Here is a 5,400-nt window from a genome sequence, read left to right as displayed (position 1 = left end):
GAGAAGTGTACAATATCAGACACATATTTTTAAGATAACTCCCAAACCTAGTTCCCAATCATATCTGTGATAAATCTTTGGAAGCACCCAAAGTGTTGTGTTTAGAGTTTACAGCGGCACCAGGTCTTTACTGATTCTTTCTGTGTAGCAGGTAAATGTCTTCATTCTGTTCAGCCTTCACCTCATTCTGTTGGATAGTCTCACTTGAATCTGTTGCTATGCTTAGCCAGATTATACAGTGGGCCTAGGTTGTCAGGCTTCTCATTGCTGGGAGAAAATGCCTGATATGCTCTCCTGAAAGGAAGCTTGCATCACGGTGGCCAGGAAGCAGAGTGGAGGCAGGAGAGAGCCAGGGAGAGATGATGGGCCGTCAGAGAGCGTGTTCCCAGGCCGTACCTTCTCCAGCGGGAATACGCCCTGACTGCACACTCGCCTACGAATCATTAGACAGTTAATCCACAGGTGAACCCAGTATCTGCACAATCCAAGTAACAGCCCCACGGTCAACACTCCAAGAGTCTCGCCGTCCAGTCAGGAGGAAACTCTGTTTAACATACACGGCATACAACTTCAGCTCATCTGCAAATATGAACAATCTGATGTGAAACATAGAGCTCCTGATTCATTTCGTCTGTTTAAGAATCATTCTTAATGACTTTAATTATAGGTAAAAGTATAAAACGCTGAATTCTGAGAGTCCGTGCATTATGTTTGTCTTTAGTTTTGTTTTTTGGTATTGGGGATCGAATTCAGGATGTTGTGCTTGTTAGACACCACAACTTACACTGCTAAGGTATTCCCTCAGCCCTCCATGCATTATTTTTAAAATAAATTAATTTTTGGACCTTATCCTTCACAAACATAGTGTGTTCTTATTTGCTTGTTATATGCTGCAAATAAAGTTCTTCCCAAAGAATGTTCCATTTTTGTAAACCTGGCAGATAAGAAGATAAGAATCTGAATGGGTGGATTTGAACCAAATCATATAATTAATTTTCGCAGAAGTTGTAGTGACCTACTCATAATGCATTTTAGGAAAAAAGATATCCATTTCTAAATCACAAATGGTTATCTGAAACACACTGCCAACAGATAAACTGCCAACGGCAAAGCCAGTCAGCATTCTCGCCCAACTTTCTTTCTTTCTCTTTCTTTCTTTCTTTCTTTCTTTCTTTCTTTCTTTCTTTCTTTCTTTCTTTCTTTCTTTCTCCTTCTTTCTTTCTTCATTTTTTCATTCTTTTTCTCTTTTTTCTTTCTTTCCTTCTTTCTTTCATTTTCTTTCTTTAATTTCTACCTTCCTATCTTCTTTTCTTTTTCCCTTCCTCCCTCCCTCCCTCCCTTCCTTTTCTATCTTCCTCTTTCTTTCTTTCTATCTTCTTCTTTCTTTCTTTCTTTCTTTCTTTCTTTCTTTCTTTCTTCTTTCTTTCCTCCTCTCCTGCTTCTGCTTTTCCTCCTCCTTCTCCATCTTCTGTCACTTTCTTTATCTTCCTGTCCCCCTTGTCCCCTCCTTTTCTTCTTCATCTTTCTCCTCCTCTTCCTTTGGCTCTTTCTCCTTACTCTCCTCCTTTGATTCTATTTCTGCCCATCTTTTGAGGTTGTGTGATAAATTAACAAACTAGATAGACTTTACTCTGCAAAGACCTTGGACCCAACCTAGAGATTATTCAAGGTTAATTAGCGAAGGCTCTATAACATCACCACATATTACTTGTAACCCTCTCACCCCTACATACATGTACCTTATGAACACCCCACAGGTGAAAAAGACATAGACTAGCATTTCGTGATTTAATGTGCTTGAGGAGTTGTAAAAGTTGAACTCTTAATTGCTTTGGCTTTTTGTTTGTATATTTGTTTTTGCTTTTTTTTTTTTTTTTTTTTTTTTGAGGGTGTGTGTTTGACATTTCTGCATTGGGATGCTTGGGGACGCTTTGTGATTCTGTGAGCAACTGCATGTTGGGCTCTCAGAACATGACAACATCAAAACACTTCTAGATATTGTACACAGTTCCTTTTTATTTTCATTATTCTCTCTGTCTGTCTATCTGTCTGTCTCTCCTGTCTGTTCCATGTCTCTGTCTCTGTCTCTGTCTCTCTCTCTCTCTGTCTTTGTCTCTCTCTCTCCCCCGTCTCTGTGTCTCTGTGTCTCTGTCTCTATCTCTGTCTCCCCCGACCTTTTTCTCCTAAAGGGAATTTTACCTAGCACCTGAGCACTAACCTCCATCCTCAGCAGCTGCTTTATTTTTATGTTGAGCCTAGACCTTGCTGAGTCATTCTGTTGCCCAAATTGGGTTGGAACTTGTAATACTTCTGCCTCAGCCTCCCATACTGCTGGGATTACAGGCACGAACCACTATGCCAGGCATTGTCTCGTTATTACTGTGTGAAGTAGAACCATTTTCCTGTAAAGCACCAAACTACTGTCCCAGCATATCAACAGCTACTTACACATATTTCTTTTTTTGTTTTTTTGGTGGAACCGGGGATTGAACTCAGGTCCTTGTGCTTGCCAGGGAAGCGCTTATTCCACTAAGCCATCTCCCCAGCCCCTTTACACATATTTCTCAATGAGCTTCATAATTATTCCATGGAACAGTTTATATTTACAATTATGATTATGGATGATAACACTGTATTTATTCAAATAACCATCAAGTTCTAAACTGCCACCTGTGATACAAAGCTGGCAAATCCAATGGTGTTGCTGTACTTCCTTATGCTGTTTCATTTTATTAACCTGTGACCTTAACTAATCTTCCCTCCACCCCTTCTCAAAGTCACAGCCCAGAGGAGAAGAAATTCACAGATATTTAGGCAGAGCAAATCACAGCTGACATTTGTGTACCGTAGAGACGCTTCTCATTGTTTGTGACCCCCACACCTTGAACTTCCTACTGTCCTGCTTGTTTACAGAACGTTTGGAATCTGTGTCTAGGGCCATGTTACCAGATTCACAACTACAGCTTACCTTCACAGAGGACCGCTCCCCGCCCGTTCTGTTCCTTTAGTCTGTCACCTGGCCATATCTCACTAAGAGATGCTAATGGGTCACTTGTTATTGAATTTTAAAAGTTTGCTTTTGCAGCAATAGGACATGTACACCTGCTCATTTAGGTATCCACTTAGCAAACATTTTGCAGCCTCTCTCTCTCTCTCTCTCTCTCTCTCTCTCTCTCTCTCTTTTTTCAGTTTGGAAGCAGATACCTTATTAACCAGCCAAATCCCAAAAACACCATGGTAGCTACCTAGATCATCCTTCTAATAAGCCTGTTGATCTGCTCTTCTCTATTTCCAGCATCTCTACCTTCCACAAAATAGGTGATCTTTTTCTTCATTCCACCTCTTGGAGATGATAACGGGAATGGCCACAGGAAGTTATCTGCCTCTTTGAAGCGTTTTCTGACAGTATAGATCTCATGAATCAGATCATCCATGCAGATGGTGCCATATTTACCAAGAGATCGAGCAATCAATGAATTATCTGTCAAGGCAAATCATTTCTTATTGATTTTGCCATAGCCATGCTTGTATATTAGTTCGTTCACTGACTTCAGGTTTGGGTACCCCCATGTAATGCATGGCTCTACAATTATCAGCATGTTAATTGAAGCCTTGTTGAGCTTAAGAAGGTACCACTGAAGATTTGGCGAAGGCGAAGAAGCTGCAACACCTTGCGGACCTTTGTGCTCACACCATTGATACCCCTGATCCGGGTGATCAATGACAGTTTGGGCTCTGCAGGGACATAGAAGTTGCCAGCTTTTCTCGCCATCCTAGCCGTTCGGATCTCAGTTGTGTACATCTGTCTGCACTCCTTAGGATAGTGCCTGGCTTTTTCATAGATGAGTTTCCTCTTTGCCTTGCGAAGCATCTTCTGGGCAAACTTCTTTCTCAAGCACTTTATCTTCAACTCTGCAAAATATCTTTGCTTTTTCTTAAGGGTTTCTGGCACAGCAAGAACCTTCTTTTTCTTCTCTTCTGCACCCTTCGTGGTTCCTGCCGGAAAGGAGCCTGGCATTTCTGATAGAGAGTGTGATCCTGCTTATGGCAAGAAACCAAAGCAAAAGCTTCTGTATCTCATGATTTTCATTTTTGCTGTGTCATTTACTTTTGCCTTTACTATAAATTTTTGTTCACACTTCATAATTCTACCCACTTAGAGGATTTGTGCTGTTTTGTTTTACACATGGTATAAAGTGTAATTAACCACTAATCCATAATTAACATACTTTTCACTTAACCTGTATCATTTCTTCATACTGAGTGCATTCAGAATCTTCCAGGGTTTGAAATACGCCATGTCTCATCCCAAACTTCTTTCATCCGACTGAATCGTAGAGCTCTAATACTCCCCCAAAACTTGCTGTGATCCTTAGGTACCGTTCTCTGTACGCCTTCCCCGCCCTGTACGAATTCCATCCTTTCGCCACCACTAATTTTTGTTCTCCAACTCTATACCTCTAGTGTTTCACATTGCACATGTGATCAGGAAAATGTGGCTGTCTTCTCTCGTTGCTGGGACAAATACCCGACACTCAAAATGAAGGAAGGAAAGGTTTATTTAGCTCACAGTTACTGGAGGTTTCAGTCCATACTCAGCAGGGTCCAACGCAGAGCAGCACAGGGCAGAAAGCAACCTTTCTGGGCAGTGGCAAAGAGCAAGAGCTCCAGGGAGGGGTAGCAGCAGCTCAAGCAGCTAGCTTCTCTTCCCACCTTGCATTGTAATGCAAATTACCTGCCCCAGGGTAGGGGAAGTACTCACACCTATGGGTACTTCCCAGTATTTACCCACCTATGGGTAATCCCAGCAGTACTAAAACCCATAATCCCAGCCTTGGATCACACATAATCCCAGGGGATCATGAGTTAACACAAACTCTACAAGTCCTCACGGCATGACTGCATGAGGCTTTGTGGGTACAACTAGACACAAACCATAACAGTGGTCCTTCTCTTTCTTTGGCTTATTTCACTTAATCTAATGTCTAAGCCTGTTACTCTAAATGACAGAGCTGAGTTCTTGCTAATGGGTGAATAGTATTCCACCAAATATGTACACCACATTTTCTTTATTCATCAATAGCAGATTCCTTTTCTAATCCGTTATAATTAATAGTGAAAGAAGCTGTTGTGGTTTGAGTCTTTTGCGAAGAGAACAATACAATACAGCACACACTTTATAATAGCACTTTCTAATGAATCAACCACGGGGTGGGGGAGATGGCTCAGTGGAAGACGCACTTCCCTGGCAAGCGCAAGGGCCTGAGTTCAATCCTCGGTTCCACACACACACACACACACACAAAAATAAATAAATAAATAAATAAAATCACACTAATCAATCAACCAAGAACCATATACAAATGTAGGAAAGCTATCCCCCACTGAGTACTAAAGACT

The 5,400-nt window shown here is 41.4% G+C and overlaps 1 protein-coding gene and 1 pseudogene across 2 annotated transcripts in view; one reads left to right on the top strand and one right to left on the bottom strand.

Annotated features, from left to right (window-relative positions):
- The window catches only part of LOC101591647 (neuroligin-4, X-linked), a 337,184-nt gene that overhangs the window by 127,286 nt on the left and 204,498 nt on the right, over positions 1 to 5,400 (top strand). The gene's annotated exons all lie outside the window — the stretch shown is intronic.
- Positions 3,246 to 4,018, bottom strand: LOC105741130 (annotated as a pseudogene).

Source organism: Octodon degus, unplaced genomic scaffold (genome assembly GCF_000260255.1).
Source record: "Octodon degus isolate 3935 unplaced genomic scaffold, OctDeg1.0 scaffold00303, whole genome shotgun sequence".
Classification (NCBI taxonomy): domain Eukaryota; kingdom Metazoa; phylum Chordata; class Mammalia; order Rodentia; family Octodontidae; genus Octodon; species Octodon degus.
Note: the sequence above shows the minus strand (reverse complement) of the source record. Positions and strands in the feature narration are given on the sequence as shown.